The sequence below is a fragment of the Mustela nigripes genome, chromosome 13, assembly GCF_022355385.1.
Source record: "Mustela nigripes isolate SB6536 chromosome 13, MUSNIG.SB6536, whole genome shotgun sequence".
Taxonomy (NCBI): Eukaryota; Metazoa; Chordata; class Mammalia; order Carnivora; family Mustelidae; genus Mustela; species Mustela nigripes.
The window spans coordinates 9,733,269-9,751,276 of NC_081569.1; the positions used below are offsets into that span (position 1 = coordinate 9,733,269).

The window sequence follows — 18,008 nt, forward strand, 5'->3', positions numbered from 1 at the left end:
TCTTCTCCTATGATAAATAAATAAGTCTCAAGAAGAAGAAAAGTGAAAGACTTTTTACTCTCCACAGAATCAGGTGAAGGGAGTTTGAAAGACTCTTTTGTGGAGATAACATTTTGCTGGGAGGGTAGACAGGTATCCTGCAACCTGGCTGAGTGTGTGCTGACCTGCGAGCCAGCTGCACCCCAACTCCCAGGACTATTAACAGACTGGAGCAGGCTGTGCAGAAGACTTCCTTTGAGGGCTTGATGTGTCAGCTGATGCCTACTTCTAGTCTGGAAATTTTGGCAAGCAGGAGGCTTTATGGAGTTGCCCATGCTAGAAGGGAAAGATGGATGGTAGCATAGTGCCAAGGGAAGAAAGAACATTTTTCCAGTACGTTCATTAAGGGCTCAGGAAGGTGCAGAAAGCTTCATGGGAGGGAGCATAAAGCTCAGGGGAGGAGCGGAAGCCCCAGAGCTGTCCAAGTAGTAGCTGAATCATGATGCCGAATCCTGCAGTGGCAAATCTACCTGAAGAAGTGGCCAGATGCAAGGGCAATGGGTGGTTGTGAGGTGGGACCTGGCTGCCCCTCTCTGAGGGGCTTCTCAGTGCTGGCATGGACTGAGGTGAGCTGAACACTTTTCCCCAAGAAGACTGCACACACAGGAGCCACTGGGGTTAGAGGGGCCAGTGCAAACCAGAGTAATGCCAGGGAGGGACATCTCTCTATCATCATCACCACCATCATCATCATAATTGCTGCTGCTTTTATGAATCACTCCTATTCTAGCTTGAGTGAACAAAATTAGTTTACTGCCTTTCTCTACTTCTATCTCCTGTTTATAGCTCCTTCAGCTCAGTTTGGAGCCTTACACATTTTATGTCCCGGCTAATGAGCTCTCTCTGCATGGAGGCAGGGTCTGGGGGTGTGGGCACTCTGGCTGATCCGCTTGGGGTTCCTGGCTTTTACTCCTAATCCCCAGCTTCTGTCTGGCGGACAGCAGATGGAATTCTCTGCAGGAGGCTCTGCCATGTTGTTCCACTTTTGAGAATAAGGGAGGGTCCAAAATACATAAACAAAATCCTGGTGGGAAGCCTATCTTTGCAAGGAGCAGAGGGCTGACATTTCTGGGGGGAACACGCTTTTCCCAATGGTAAGAGCTATCTTTTAAAAGATAAATCTTTTCCCTATTTGATCATCTTTTAGTGTGCAGGGAGAGATTAGTGGCTAAGGGGGATGAGGAATGGCAAGCTGTGCTGAAGGTTCTCTGTCATTTGAGGTGCAAGTACAAAGCTCTGGCTAATTCATTGGTCCCCATGCTTAGGTTTGAGCTGTTTGATGACCTGCCTGAATGAGCAAGTACAAATCCCACCTCTGGGTCTGGCTGTTGTACTAATGTAATATAAGAAGTCTGACTTGTTTCAAGCCTTGTGTTTGCAAGGAAATTTGAGATTACCATTTTCCATTCATCCATTCATGTAGTCCTTATTTCCTTATACTTACTACATATATATATATATATATATATATATATATATATATATATATATATATTTTTTTTTTTTTTTTCGGCGACCACCGAGACTGATCAGAGAAGTGATACTTGCTATTGGATAAGATTTGGAAAATCGTAAGACTTATACACTGTAAAGCTCTTTATTTGTGCTTCCAGTCAGCTAGCTGCGAAATTTGTTCTAATTTACCCTACAAGGGCAAGTACGCTGCCCCCACCCCCACCATGCATCCTTTCTAGAAGTATTATCTTTAAAGAGAAAAATCAAACATTGTTGGTTAATTGAGAAAATATCTTATTTTACTTTTCATTCATTTGATTGCTAATGTGATTAATCACTTTACTAGCTGGCTAATTATATTTTCTCTTCTAAGCATTGTCTTCCCATGCCCTATGCCATTTCAGATGGAGTGTTGGTGTTTTCTGTATTTGTCAGTAAGAGCTCTGTGTATACTAAATCAGTGACTTATAATTACTCTAAATGTTTCCCCAGGCTACTTGCCTTTAACTTTGTATTTATGTTATCTATTTGCCATGTAGAAATCTAGTTTTACATACTCATATTTTCAGCTAAGGTCTTTTTCATTTCATGCTTAGGAAGTCCTTTTTTTTTTTTTTTTTTTAAAGATTTTATTTATTTATTTGACAGACAGAAATCACAAGGAGGCAGAGGCAGAGGCAGGCAGAGAGAGGAGGAAGCAGGCTCCCTGCTGAGCAGAGAGCCTGATGCAGGGCTTTATCCCAGGACCCTGGGATCATGACCTGAGCTGAAGGCAGAAGCTTTAACCCACTGAGCCACCCAGGTGCCCCAGGAAGTCCTTTTTTATCCTAAAATCAGAAAAGTATTCATCTATAAATTTTAACTATTTTTATTATTTTGGTTTTATATGTGATATAGTATTAGTAGTTTGGACTTTATTATGACTTATGGTGTGAGGTAGGGATCTGTCTTTATTTTTGTCCGCTTACCCATTGTTAATCAGTTCTATCATACATACTTAATGAGTACTCCTCTTTCCCCAGTGAATTGAAAAGCCACCTTATATTTTGTTTCTTGATCTCTCTGTCTCTGGTGCCCAAACTAATGTAATTATTTTAGCTTTATGCTGTTTTAATATCTAGCAGTACAAGACCCTCTTCATTCTTTTAAAATGTTACTTGGCTATTTTCACCCATTTATTCTTCCAGATGAATTGCTAAATCATGTTGCCAAGTTAAAAAACAATCCTGTTGGAATTTGGATAGAAATCCAATTTAATTTCATTACAAATTACATTTATATTTATATAGTTACATTACAAACTAATTTGGAGAGAATTGGCAGTCCAGGCATGGTAAGAATATTTACTCAATGTTCATTTAAGTCCTTTAAGCATTTTAAAATAATGATAATAAATAATAGAAACCAATCTTTTGAGACTCTAGTATACATGCGGTTTTGGGTTCTTTAAATTCAGTATCTCATTTAATCCTCCCACCTTACCCAAGATGATTCAGACATCAAACAACAGAGCTATGGAACCCACTCAGAGCTTTCTGATCCTGAAGCCATAGCTTTTAACCTCTACAAGAGAATCCTTCCCTTAAGATTCTGCAAGTTGAAGTGGCAGAGAACTAGTCTATGAACATACTAATTTTTGTTTTGTCACCTTAGGCAAGTTTTCATCTAGTGCTATGGTTTTCAGTCTTGACTGTACAACAGAAACAGCTGAAGAGGTTATTTTTAAAAAAATCAAGTTTCTAACTGTGATACTTAAGAAAGCCCCAAACTGTAGGGATGGGGGTGGGAAATTGATTTTTTAAAATAAAGTGACCCCAATGTGCAGCCAAAAGTTGTTACCCAGTGATAAAGTACATCTTCACTTATTTTGGTTTCTACCATTTTTATTTTTCTGCTGGTGTCACCCATAATTCTTAGGTACAGTTTTGTTTCTTTGTCTTTCATGCCTATTATATTCTCTCACAATTTGTACCTTTCTTTAGTTTTTCTTTTACTTTTGAAGATGGACTCCACAGCCCTGCAAACCAAACAGGACACTCCTTGACTGGAAGGGAAGAGGGAGGAGTTGGTGTAGAAATAGTAGCAAATGAGATCAGAACCTCTGCTCTCTTGAACTAGGAGAATCCTCATCCTAATCAGGGAATTAGTTCCTCTTTGCCACTCCCTTGCCTTCCACACCCACCTCAAGAAAGTGTCTATTTATGTCAATAATACATTTTCCAAAAGATTTATTTATTTATTTTAGAGAGAGAGGAGAAAAATGAGCAGGAGGGGAAGAGGGAGAGAGACTCTCAACCAAACTCCACAGAGCCCAATGTAGAGCTCCATCTCATCACCCTGAGATTATGACTTGAGCCAAAACCAAGAGTCAGATGCTTAATTGTGCCACCCTTGCACCCCTATATCAAGAATATTTTTAAGGCTATTTTGCCTGTTGACTCCAGGAGTCTTACTACAAAGACTGTATTTCCAGTATGTACTGAACAGTCCCGGTTTGGTAAACTTCCACTGCATCAAGCTCTATGAACACATGATCTCGTTGACAGGTGTCCCATTAGGCCAGGGATGCTGAGGATGCAGGTAAGACACATGTAGAGCCTGATTCAGAGCGGGTGTTTACCATCAGTGCTCTCAGTGCTCTCCCTCCTCTCCGTCAAGACTTAGAATGCTCACAAATGGGGTCCCCATATATACACTCTGGGGACTCCGTCAGGAAAGAGGGAGTCCCTGGGGTTGGTTTTCTGTCTGAATCATCTTGAATCACTAAGCTTTCTCCTGCTGGTTTGACTCTGCCTCACCCTTATGCATTGTGAGCCATTTGGACCTGGGTCCCCCGTGTGTTCTCTGCCAGCATGCTTGCTGCAGAGCTGGCACTCCTTCTGGCTCCTTCTCCAGTCTTTCTGCTGCTTCTAGCTGCTTGTTTCCTCTCTCCATGATTACACAAAACTCGATGTCCCAGTTAAGATATTTTACATCGGGGGCTCGTCTTCCCCAACCTTTCTTCTGTTTTCAGTCCTATACTTTCCAAGACATCTATTTAAATAAGAACTTGAGGATGAGAGTGTGGGTGTGCCATAAAACCATAGAGCCTGCATTTGCTTCTCGAGGAATAACCTCAAAAGTCAACATCCATGCAGTAAACACTCATGGGCCCCTGTGTCCACTATGCTAGTTGTGGGACACAAATGGTGCTGGGAGGGGTTTGCTTTTGTTGCATGCCAGTTACTTGCCTACCATTTTCTGAGGAGTAGACCACCTTACTCTGCACAGCAAATTCCTGCAAGGTAGGAAGTCTTTTTTCTACTGTAATTCACACACCCCAAGTCCCATGGTTGGTGCATGATGGGGTTGTGATCTAGGCCTTTGGACTCTTTGTGCAGTGCTCTTTTCTCTCTACTGGATTTGTCTTCATGAAGGTCTCCAGAGATGAGTCGGGAGAGATGATCTGGGAACAGGTTGGATGTGTAGATAAGCCATCAGCAGGGGGACAAGCCTGACTTCTGAAGAGACTTGGGCTGTATCCCCTGCATGTATCCAAGTTCCCCCCTTACCTGGAAATCACCTGGTACCACATGGAGGACTGTGGCCCTGAGACACGTCCTAAGGAGGTGCATAGGGAAAGTGGGGGTGCATTGGGTCACCCTGAAGGTCTCTCCATTGTGAGGTGGTTAGCTCTGGCAGTTTCAGAGAGAAATGCTTGACATCCCTTAGGAAATGATTCACCCATGGAATCCTGTGCCCCTCGTTCTGGGCAGATCATCTTGGGGGGACAGTAGGGTGGGCAGACTGTTTCAGCTTGGCACTGGTTTGCTTTTCTTTTCTCACCACATTCATTAAATTATCAAAATGTTATTAAGATTTAAATGAAATCTCCATGCCTCATCTCTCCATCTGTTCTCCCTATTTATTCCCTCAGGGACGTCACGAATCTGTCATTTGGGATTTTACAGCTTCTCATATCTCCAGTGCCCATGGTGTATCCTCCACAGGCTACGAGGCCTGACTCTCTAAGCAGGATTCTGTGTGTGTGTGTGTGTGTGTGTGTGTGTGTGTGTGTGTGTGTGTGTAGGGGTGCTGGGAAGCTAATGGCCTCTCCTTCTCAGGGATGGAGAATCCTCCTGTGGGTGCCAAGCCCGGCAGCCGGGTGCGGGTGGGAGCACATGGACCCTTCCTGTACAAAACAGAGATTTTCAGGCCCGCAGAGAGATCAGGGGCTTCTGCTGAGTCATCCCCCAATTTTCTGCTGTCCAGAGATGCGGAAATATTTGTTCTTGAGAGGGGAGCTGGTCAGTGGGCTCGGGGCTGCTGTGACCGAAGACCACAGACCAGGCGGCTTGAGCAGCAGATCTTTCCTTTCTCACACGGCTCTGGAGGCTGGAGGTCTGACCCCAAGGTGCCAGCAGGTTGGTGTCCTCTGAAACTTCTCTCCTTGGCTTGTAGATGCCACCCAAGGGCACGTGCTGGGGGCTCTGCGTGTGTCCTCATCTTTTCTTCTTCTATGAGAACGCCAGTCAGACTGGGTCAGAGGCCACACTTGGGGTCTCCTGGTAACTCAACGCCTCTTTAAAAACTCTATCCTTTTTTTTTTCTTTTAAAGATTTTATTTATTTGAGAGAGAGAGAGAGAGAGAAAGCACAAGCAGGGGGAGCTGCGGGAGCTGCAGAGGGAGATGGAGAAGCAGGCTCTCCACTGAGCAGGGAGCCCAATGTGGGGCTCAGTCCCACAACCTGAGCCAAAGGCAGATACTTACCTGACTTTGAGCCATGCAGGCTCCCTAAGGCCTTTATCTTGACACAGGTCACATTCTGAGGTGCTGGGAGTTGGGACTTCAGCATATGCATTTGGAGGGGACAGTTGAGCCCCACACAGAGAGTGAATGAGTATGGATGTAAACTCCTGAGCTTCTGCCTTATGCCAGGCACTGGACTCACAGCTTCCTTTCCTTTTCCTCATTTATTATTGAAAAGGGTCCTGCGGCTCATCCCACAGTGATCCCAGCTGTCCTCGTATAATGATCACTGTGCTGTCATTACGAGGGGTGACGCTTGCCTCAAGAACTTGGACATTTGGCAGCTGGGCATGAAGAGCAGAGTGGGAACATCAAGTCCCCTTAAGAAAAGGGCTCCCAGCCACCGCTGTACTTGGCACAGCTGGATTGAATATAGTAATAATGATAATAACAGATGTTTGTTGAGTGCTTCTGATGTTCTAAGTGCTTTAAACATATTACCTATTTAATTGTCACGTTACTAAAGAAAGCATGTCCGACCCTTTGAAGAGCTGTTGGTCAGCCAAGTTTGCAGAGGAAGAGCAGCTTCCCAGACGGTGGTGTTGACAGGTCCCTTCCAAATACTGCCCAAGATAGAGATGCGTAGCTGAGAGACTCCAGTGGGAGGGTTCCCTTGGCAAGGTTGCTCTCTGCTGTGGGCAGGAGTGCAACAGGCTCTGAGCTGGAGACCAGAGCGGGGTGACCTATCTCTGCCTCTGCTTGCCCTGATTCTGTGTTCTTCAGCCTCCTTCTAGATAGCCTTCCCTTGCGGGTCTGCTGCTGGTCATTCCACACTGAGGAGCTCGACTTACAGGTAGATCTCTCCTTCCAGATAAGTAACGTGGCATTCTGGTTGATGCCTCGGTCTGGGATGCTTGGGTAATTCAGAGGGACTCATGTTGTAGGTTTGATGCAACCTGATTTAGGGTGGGAGCCCGATCTTGGGCTGGGATTGTTTGTTTTCCATGGCTGATGTAGCAAATGACCACACACTTAGTAGCTAAAAACGACACACATGGGACACCTGGGTGGCTCAGTTGGTTGAGCAGCTGCCTTCGGCTTGGGTCGTGATCCCAGCCTCCTGGGATCGAGTCCCACATCGGGCTCCTTGCTCAGCAGGGAGCCTGCTTCTCCCTCTGCCTCTGCCTGTCACTCTATCTGCCTGTGCTCACTCTCTCTGTCAAATAAATAAATAAAATCTTAAAAAAAAAAAGACATACATTTAGGGTCTCACTGTTCTGGAGGAGGTTGAAATGGGTCTCATCAAGTTAACATGATGGGGTCGGTGGGGCTGCATTTTTTTTGGAGGCTCTAGGGGGGAACCTGTTCCCTTGAGAACAGATTCTCAGGTAATTCCTATGCTTCCTTTCCAATCCACATTTAACTTTCAAGGCCAAGGGCATTCCTTGGCTTGTGGCCCCTTTCTCCATCTTCAAAACCAGCAGCTTAGCATTTTCAAAGTTCTCCCTGACTCTGACACCCCTGCCTTCCTCTGTTAGTTATGAGGATCCTTGGGATCCTATAGTGGGTTTACTCAGATAACCCAGGATGGTCTTCCCACCTCAAGATCCTTAACTGAATCCCACCTGCAAGTCCCTTTTGCCACATAAAAGAACACCTGCATGGCTCCCAGGGATTAGGCTGTGGAGAGCTTTGGAGGTGGCATTCCTCTGCCTACCACCAGTATCCTTACTGTGGTTACCCATACTCCTTTGGGAAAACTCTGGAATGATGGTCTGCTGCTCACCTTAGTTCCCCTGCGTACTCTTATTTTTGAAGTTGTGACCCCTTCCTGTGAAGCATGGAGGAGGGCATCGGTACCCCACATGAACATGAAGAAAGCTGAGGCTCATGAAAGCCGTGTAGTTTTGTGGGATCGGAACTTACTCTGCTGAGCAGCACTGTCCTTTTCCTACTCCCATTTGACAGACAGGGATGCTGAGATTTATTTCCGTGGAGACAAATAGGTGGAGAAACACAAGAAGGAATGCAGTTTCCCAGCGAGGTGGTGGGAAAGTAGAAATAAGGCATGCAGCGGGGGAGCTGCCGGCAGTGTGTCAGAGATTGCTTTCTGGGTTTCAAAAGCCAACATTCCTCGGGGCGCCTGGGTGGCTCAGTGGGTTAAGCCGCTGCCTTCGGCTCAGGTCATGATCTCAGAGTCCTGGGATCGAGTCCCGCATCGGGCTCTCTGCTCAGCGGAGAGCCTGCTTCTCTCTCTCTCTCTCTGCCTGCCTCTCCATCTACTTGTGATTTCTCTCTGTCAAATAAATAAATAAAATCTTTAAAAAAAAAAAACAAAAAAACAACAACAACAAAAAAAAAACAAAAGCCAACATTCCTCAGTCACCCATGCCGCTCTGCATTTGGCTTTCTCATAAAACTGAATCAATGTATCAAGTTATAATTCACCTCGAAAAGGAAGAAGGGAAATGAAATTTATTTCATTAAATTCATCCATCTGTCTGTCTATCCATCCACTCATAAATTCATTCATTTATCCACCCATTCATAAATTCATTCGTTCATTCATTCATTCATTCATTCATTCTTTTATCACCCACAGAGCGCCTTTCCTGTGGTGAGTGCTGTGGGGAGTACAGAGATGTCTAAGGTAGGGCTTTTGTTCTCAAGGAATTTACAGTTGAGCAGTTCAGCCTGGTCATCTGTCTTGTAGGCCACCCCGCGTGGGTGTTGGAATTGCAAGACTTGGACCCAAATCCTAGCTCCATCCATCCGTAATGTGTCATGCTGGGCCAGTTGCTTAACCTCTGTGAGCTTGCCTCATTTTTCCCTTCTCTACGATGGGATAGTGACGGTAGCTACCTTGGTGGTGGGGTCCTTGTGAGGACTGAATGAACGTCAAGTCTTGGGCTCTGAGCTGGGCTCATGGCGGATGCTCGTGAGATGTTCTCTACCCTTCCTTCCCCTCCGTGCTTAGCTTTACCTTTAGAGAAAAGAGCAAAGTGTGGATGAGCATGGTGGGGAGTGTGGGAGGTAGATTTAAACATTCTGGGATATAATAAACTAATTTATGGGCAGAGGCCAAGTTGGAAACAGATCCTTTGTGTGGCCATTCTAGAATGAGCTCATTACACCATCCCCCCCCCCCCCATTTGAGGCTGCTGGGAAGGCATTCTGTTCTCCAAACCTATACTCAAAGCACTGTCCAGCCAGCTTTTCTTGCATCCTTTGGCAGAAAGGCTCAGTAGGGGCTTAGAAAGCGGATTGTCCACACCTGTCCTGATTTTGAGAAAGAAAAGCTTTTTCTATGGAACAAATAGCCTTTTGGATGAAAAGGAAAGTAAACCCTCCAGAGGCATGATAGACATGGAATGGGCCCGAGGCAGCCCAGAGGGGGTTCAGGTGTGTAGGGAGCTGAGATGCTGGTGAGAAGGTGGGGTGGGTGGCAGGAAGCAGGAGCTGAGTGTTCTGCTGGTCTCTGGCATGCTGCCTTTATAGGTGGAGTTCAAGTTTTGCCTGCAGCGTATTGAGGGTGTAGAAATAGTCCCAGGGATTCACCAGGATTTCCGTGCTAGCTCTGCCAAGCTAAGCAGATTCAGGAAGAGTTCCTTGAGTTTGCCTTTCCTTTTTCTCATCATAAGCCTTACTGTGGCATGTGTTTTGTGGACCCTAAGGAGGCTTAGGAAGAGGTTGTGAATAACGACATTTGGGGCTCTGCACAGAAAAACGTCCCCCAGGCATGTGTGTGGAGAAAGGGAAAGGAGTGCACCTGTGAACACTCTTCTTTCTCAGGTTCATTCCAAGGGCTCAAACCAAACTTGAGATGGTGCGGGAACTGCAGCTGCATCCTCCAGAGGCACGTTCCATGTCCCGCGTGCTGTCTCACTGAGGCTGTCAGTCCCCTCCTGGGAGCCGTGTCACCCCTCCCACGGCCAGCCAGGCTCCGAGGCTGTTCTCTGAGGAAGTGGGATGGGAGAGCGGGAGGAGGTGTCAGAACGCAAAAGCTGTTCTGTTCTTTCCTTGAAAATGCACTTTGCAGCTCATAAGCAATGGTTTTTCTGCATGTATCAGAACAAGTGAGTGGACCAGATAGCAACCCAGGGTCCAGAATCCCCCAGGCCCCCACCACTCTTGCTGAATATGAGATCCCTGTGTTGTCACGTGCAAGTCTCTGGGCAGGGTAAAATCGTCACAGTGGCAGTGGGCTGTGTTACAAATGTTAGACGTGTCCTGGGTTAGATACACAGCATGCAGAAGTGAGTCTGCTGGGGGGAGCTGCCCTCAAAATAATTGGGAATCTCGGGAGCCTGGGTGGCTCAGTGGGTTAAGCCGCTGCCTTCAGCTCAGGTCATGATCTCAGGGTCCTGGGATTGAGTCCCGCATCGGGCTCTCTGCTCAGCAGGGAGCCTGCTTCTCTCTCTCTCTCTCTCTCTCTCTGCCTGCCTCTCTGCCTACTTGTGATCTCTGTCTGTCAAATAAATAAATAAAATCTTAAAAAAAATAATTGGGAGTCTCACTGGTAAAGTAAATATGCAAGTAGAATAAAATGATGGCTGTGACAAAAGCATAAGCAAAGCACTGGGTATGCTAAAGTAGGAGAAATCAGTTGCCTGGGGTTGAATCAGGGGAGGCACTGGGGTATTGTGGCTGAACCAAGCAAGAAGGCAAAACCAGCAAAGTGTTGTATGTTTGGGAAACGCTCAGAGCTGGAACGTGGTCTGGGTGCATGGATGTGGCTGGAACCCAAGTGTAAAGTAACATGGGTATCCAGCACAATGAGCCCTGTTCTGGGGACTGTTTGGGGGGAATTCGGTAGGCAGTAGGGACCCCTGGCTTTTTTTTTTTTTTCCTTCAGTCTGATCTGGTCTGTGGTTGGAGGAAGTATGATTTTGTGGGTTTTGGTCTCCTCTCTGATTAGACTGTGAGCCCTGCTGCTTACTAATTGCGTGCCCATGAGTATGATTTTCCTCAGCCTTTGCTACATCTTCTGCAGAATGGAGGCAGGAATAGTACCCACAGAGGGGGCTTGAGAGAGTTCATCGTGCCAGACTGTTCGAGCGCGTTGCTCAGTGACTGGGTACTTGGCATAGCTCAGCAGGGGGGGCGCATGTTAATAGACTGGCTCTCCACGGTGGGGGGTCCACAGCTCAGGGAAGATGGGGGGCTGCCATCCTGGGACCATGTGGTCAGTTGTTGTGTGTGCAGGTTGGGGATGCCCCTGCCTACACCCGGAAGGACGATAGGGAGAGGAAAGGAGGTGCTGAGGATGAGTCATGACCTTGAGATTGGATGGCTGGGACTCGACAGGTGTGGGAAGTGGCAGGGTAGAAGAGAGGGTGGGGGCTGTTTGATTCCGCGGGGGCACTTCAGGTGCTGGGGGACATCTGCGTGAGCAAGTACGTGAGCTAATCGCAAATTCAGGGTGAGGCCAAGGTTGAGTTATGTGGTGACGTTCTAGAAGTAGCTGCAATCTTCCAGGGAGGCAGGTAGAGGCAGAAGAGAGGTGCGTGGTGCACAGAACCACAGGAAAAATTTCTGTTTAAGCTGGAGTTGGAGGGTGAGGAACAGAGGTGAGAGAGAGAAGCATTCAGGAACGAAAGAGAAGAGCCCGGAGAGAGCAAAGTGCATGGGTCCCAGTGTGAGAGAGGGCTGACCAGGGAGGGGGCGCAGGAGGAGGGGGGCTTGGAGTAGGTGTCTACTTGGTCCTCAGGACATGTGGGTGAGCCCCAAGGATGTGCTGCCGGTGCACAGGTGGGAACAAGACCAGGAGTGAAGACAGGAGGATGGGGAGCAGGACACAGGCCAGGGACATCCCTCAAGGTGTTTGGTGGTGAAAGTGATGCAGGCTGGCTGCGTCTGAGAACCCGGGGAGCCCCACAGGATCAGCCAGGAGGGTCTGTGCCTTCACACAGGACAGCAATCAAGTGTGAACTGGGGAAAGTGCAAAAGGAATTTATCAAACAGCGTAAGTGACAGAACAGCAGACAAAGCGTCTGGGAGACTCGGAAAGGAGAGAAGAAGGACCCTCATTGTGGCTTGGGGTAGGGGTTTATGTTAGCCAAGGGTCTAGGGTGCGCTTTGCTCCAGGAATGCAGGGTGGGTTCTAATCAAGCTCAAGGGTCAGGTGAACAAGAGAGGTTATTCCGGAAGTCACTCAAAGTGTCAGTGTGGATGCCTGCGTCAGCTGAGGCTTGTCAGAAGCTAATGTTCTAGAACACGTCTGGGATCCGGCTCTTCGCAGATGTTATTAGGGGTTTGGGGCCTAGGACAAAACTCAGAAAATGATGAATTTTCTCACTTCCCCCTTGAGATGGGAACTTCAAGCTTCTTTGGCGTATTCCGAAATGGGGCCTTCGCAGAAACGCAGCAGACGTGGAACCTTTCTAAAATGGAGCCCCTTCAGCGTCCCTGCCTCAAAAGGAAAGCCAGGATGCAGACCGCGGTGGTGGAAAGGGAGCTGAGAGGAACGTTCTCAGATGGTGTGATATTTGAGCGTCTTTACAGGGGGAGTGTGAGGAGATGGAGCTTAGAGATGCAGGAGGAGGAGGTGGGGGATGGAGCCAAGTCCAGGAACAAATGAGGGGGGAGGCGGGGCTGAGCCCGGGGTGGGGGAGGTGAGCGTTAGAAGTGGGCAGCAGGGCCCAGGAGGAGGCATGGTGAGGGGGAGAATGGGACAGACGGAGGCAGGAGGCAGTGTGAGTGAGGGCGACAGTGTTCACCAGCCTGGGGGTAGTTCAGGTTTAGGGAGTGGGTTGGGATCCTTGAGGAAGATTTGGAATGGCCCCCAAGGGACTTACTAGGGGCTCTCCAGCCACTGACAAGCAGGACAGGTGCTCGGGTGATCCAAGCCTTGGAGGTTGAGCAGATGAGTCCGTCTGTGTGTGCGCGTGTGCACACATGCGCGTGTGCATGTGTATGTATGGGCATATTATATGTGTGCACATGTATATGTGTATTTTATTTGTTTTTCGTTTTGCTGTTGCTGGTCTTCTACACTGAGTGTTTGGCAGCATAAGCCATAGGAAAAAGAAAGAATGGATTTGTGCCTGTCTGTGGTGCCTCCTAGAAACAGCAGCATTTCACAGAGCATCAGTGCCCGATGAGGACCAGGAGACTGAAGACTCCTGGGATCTGTTACGTCGTGCCACAGTCTGGGAGACCTCTCCCTTCACCCTCATTGGCTCAGTTAATACTATAAAAATCCTGGGAGGGGGGTACCTGGGTAGCTAAGTTGGTTAAGCATCTGACTCTTGGTTTCAGCTCAGGTCATGATCTCAGGGTTATGGGATCAAGCCCCGTGTCGGGCTCCACGCTCAGCACGGAGTCTGGTTGAGATTCTCTCTTTGTCCCTTCTCTTGCTCATGCACATGTGCACACACACACACACACACACACACACTCTCTCTCTCTCAGCTCTCAAACAAATAAATATAAAAAAATCTTCAAAAACTGCCAAACCCTGTGAAGAAGGCTGCATTTTTGTTCACATTTTGCAGGAGACACTGAGGGCCAGAAAAGTTAAGGGACTTGAACACGATCATATACAGAGTATGTGGTGAAGGTAGGAATGCACATCTCTGACCGTGGAAGAAGCAGGCGTTTTCTCTGATGTCCTGGGCACGTGGTGCAGACTTGGTTTTAGAGCGAAGTAAACGTGAAGGGACAGCCTTTGCTGTTGAGTCAGATACATCCGTAAGCACAGGGCTTTGAGTGTAGAAGAAAAACCAAACCCATTGCACAGCCGCCCTCCCTTTGCACGGCTCCCAGGCAGTATGTATGGGAACTTCTCCTACCCCCTCTTTCTCTCTGTCTTTTTTCCTTTTTTTGGAGACTGTCTGCTCAAATGCATAGGAATTGACAAATTCTAATGATAGTCTATTTTGGGGGGTGAGTGTTAAATTATTCAGATGCAGGCACAAATAGAATGTCTCCAGCAGCCTCGACTTCCTGCTTGAACTTGCAGATGTCAGTTAGTGGAGCCGGGCGAGGGTCTGCGGATGACACTGCGGGCGGCCAGGAGCCTACAACTCCAAACCCTCCCCGTTTCTGGTCCTAGGCTGCAGGGTCCTTGGGCAGGATGGGCACTGTGGTGACCAGACCCTGGCTGGAGTGTTTTGGGTGCATGTGGGTGTGACTCCCAGGTATGCCATCCACCAGGTGCTGGAACGGCTGCAGCATGCTTTTGCTGTGACCACAAAATGCAGTTTTGCTTTCCTCTGAGCTCCCAAAGGTCCACGTCCATGAGATCAGGGCTTTGTGCAAGATCTTTCCAAAAGTGAGGTGGGCTTTGATTTCGGGCCATGGGAGTCTTCTCCTGTCTCTCCATGTTTCTTGACACTGCTCAGCCTCTTCTCCTCCAGGAGCTTCTGTGCTCCCCCCATGAGGGTGTTGCTGCACGAGGCTATTCAGGGCAGTGCTGACCCCAGCCTGCCTTATGGAAATACCTGGAGGGATGGACAGTCCAACAATGGAGACACGATGTAGGATGATTACTTATTACCTGAAGCAGGACACTTACCAGAGTGAAAAGGAGCGGGGCACTCTTTCAATAGGCTCCAGAACACCAGACACAATCAGGCAAATGTCTGGAGCTGTTGGGCATAATGGCCACTCTGGAAGGAATACGGGCTTCGAGTGAACTGTCTGCTTAACTTCAAGGGACCTCAGTTTTCTTATCTGTTCAACTGAAGAGATTTTTCATGATCAGGTGGGAGTAATACAGCTCATTCACCAGGCACAATTCCTAACCCGTAAGTGTTTAATATATATTAGTTCTCTCTTCTTCTTAGTTTTAAAAAACACAGAGACTCCAGGCGCCTGGATGGCTCCGTCCATCAAGCATCCGATTTTTGGTTTCGACTCGGGTTATGATCTCAGGGTCGTGACATGAAGCCCCGGGGAAGGGAATCACACGCAGCACAGAGTTTGCTTGAGATTCTCTTGCTCTTCTTCTGCCTCTCCCCCTCCTTACATGCATGGGCTTGCTCTCACTCCAATAAATAGATAAAATCTATATTAAAAAAGAACACAGACTCAATTAAAAAACAAACAAACACAAACAAAAAACCGAAAAAGATAGGCAGTGACAAGAAAAACCATCCACACCGAGATCATGGGTAGGTTTCCATCAGGTGGGATTGGACCTCACCTGCTTTCAGCCCCTCCCCCACAGCCGGCGCTCCTGCTGACCCAGATGGGGTGTTGCTATTTCCTTCTGCCCTTTCGTCTTCTCCCCAGATGTCTCTGGTCTCTATATAATGGTGTTTCTCAAACTTTTTTTTTTTTTCTTCATTATTAGCTCCCAGGAGGCTTTTTTAGACATCCCCCCCCGTCCCCCACTGACAACCTTTCTCTCTCGACCATGAAATTTCAATTCCACAGTTGTACCATGGGTCTGTATATGTATTGTGACCCTTTGGGGAGCCACCCACCATTGTGAGTCCGAAGGTCCCCCTCACCTAACAGAACCAATTTTTGCTCCCTCCAAGAAGGGATCGTCACACCCTTGGGGCGGAGGGCAGCCCCGTGGAGAATTCGTGGCATAGAGTATGGTCACCGTCTATCTTCCCACTCCATGTTAGATCCTCCCGTTGGCTGTGGTGCGTCTGGGTCGGAGCCCACATGGTGGGGAGGGGAGAGAGCCATGAAAACCAGGAGAGCTAACTTCTGTTGAGCAAATGCCTCAAGGCACTTGATCACTAAGCTTTACAGCAACCCTGCAAGACAATTTTTTCCCCCATGGGTGAGAAAGTTCAAGCCCAGAAAGGGAAAGTCACCCACAGCTGAAGTGACAAATGACAGAAAGAGAATTTAAGGCTGTGTCTGTCAGATAGGAAAATTGAAACCACCAGGCCACACCACCTCTTCCTGAAGGCCAGGGGGAAGGTGATGGTAGAAGGAAATGAGCCTTAGCTGAGCTCCTACCATGTGCCTCGGGCTCTCTTAGTGCTTATCTCTGTGAAGTGGGTGTCACAGTTTTAGAGATGAAAAGTGGGTTCACAGTGATTAGTTAGTGAGAGCTCACGTGGCTACCACTCATGAAGGCTGGGTTATAACCCACGTCGGCTTGCTCCTAGAGCCCCTCTCTAAGACCGTCAGGAGAGAGGAAGGGCTCTGAACCTCTGCCTTGCAGGGGGGTGATAGAACCCCCATAGTTGTAGCTTCCTCCCATGGCCAGTATTTCATGTGTTTCATGTGTTTCAACTCCTCTTCCCCAACAGGCACACTCAATTTTGGGGGGCACAGATAGGAAGAGAAACATACACTATACTGTTTTGAAAACTTTGTGAATACCATTACTGTCCAAAAGCTATGGGAATCTGGGAATCCCAGTTTAAATCACTGGTCCCTGATATGGCAGAGTGACCTGTGCTCTTGGGAGATAATATAGCAGGATGGTGTTCGGGCAGTCACAGGTGGATGGTGTGGCTTAGGTACAAGTGTCAGATCTGGAGGAAGAGAGTGGCCCTATCTGAACAGGTTGCTGGGAGGTTTGATGCACGGTGAATGCATCTGGCAACTCTAGGATTCAGTTTCTGGGAGGTGGTCCTCTCTAAGGTCTTTTGGGATGTCTTTGTGGGAGAGAACCTTAATTTACATGTGATGATCTCAGCCAATGCAGCAGCCGTGGGAGGGCCCAGTCCCCTTGGGTGCTTTGCCCCAGGCGGAGAACCATGCCATGGAATAAGGGATTGTGGGGGCAGCATCCCAAGCCCCTTATGTCTTTCATTTCACCATTGGCCTGACAGCCAGGCAGGACTCACCCAGGTTTCCACACCCTGGAGCAAAAGCTCAGGCTCCGTTAGGCAGGCTGCTTTTTTAGTCATCATGTCTCTCTCCAGGAGCGGGAATGGCTGCCTCCTTCCCCAGGGAAGGCGGGGGCGGTGACAGCCAGGGTTGGCTGGCTTTCCTGCTGCGCTGAGAGGCATCTGGAGGCTGGCTCCCTGGGATCCAGAGCTGGCGGTGATGAAACACAGGGAGGGAGCTTTGGCCGGAGAAACAAGGTGGATCTGAGGAGCTGCTCATTCCTGCCCTCCTGGACGCTGGCTGCTTCACCTGACTAGTGTTACAGCAGATTAGGAAAGAAATATCTGGTTCTAAATGAAAAATTAGATCCTGCGCAGAAGATGGTCTGCAGGTGAATCAAAAGTGCCTGTGTCTGATTTGTGGGGAATGGAAGTCCCAACTCATAAAGCAGCTGTTGGGATTACTTGGGGGAAATCAGGCCATTGGCAAGCCTCCATAGCTCTAAAATGAGAGGGATGGGTCAGATAACCTCCACACATCACTTATTTTTTTCCTGGTTCTATACATTTTTTAAAAAAGATTTTATTTAATTATTTGACAGAAAGAGAGAAAAAGAGAGAGAGAGAGAACACAAGCAAGGGGAGGGGCAGAGGGAGAAGCAGGCTCCCTGCAGAGCAAGGAGCCTGATGCAGGTCTGGATCCCAGGACTCTGGGATCATGACCTGAGCAGAAGGCTGGCACTTAACTGACTAAGCCACCTAGGCATCCTGGTTCTGTAGATTTTTAAAATGACTTTCTTGAAAACCTGAATATGCCTTTGGGACATCCCTCCAGACTCTAATTATTAGTCATCTCAACTAATGAGTGTTTAAGCCATGCTCATATCAGAATCTAGCAACTGAAAATGAGAGTGGCATCACAGCCTTTACTTAAAGCTATCACTTGTCTTCTCACTGATTATTAGGTTTACTATGGATAAAGAGGCAGCAAATAACTAGCATGTAACTATATTCCAGGCATGAGATGGTGAACACATTAC

At 47.8% G+C, this 18,008-nt stretch overlaps 1 protein-coding gene across 4 annotated transcripts in view; it reads left to right on the forward strand.

Moving 5' to 3' along the window:
• SV2B (synaptic vesicle glycoprotein 2B) overlaps window positions 1-18,008 on the forward strand; it is a 180,951-nt gene that overhangs the window by 19,231 nt on the left and 143,712 nt on the right. The window contains exon 1 of one of the 4 annotated variants that reach the window (XM_059371626.1): window positions 1,057-1,133. The exons of the other annotated variants lie outside the window; for them this stretch is intronic. The gene's annotated coding sequence lies outside the window, so the exon portion shown is untranslated. Of the gene's footprint in view, window positions 1-1,056; window positions 1,134-18,008 lie in introns of those variants that run through there. 4 annotated transcript variants of the gene reach the window in all.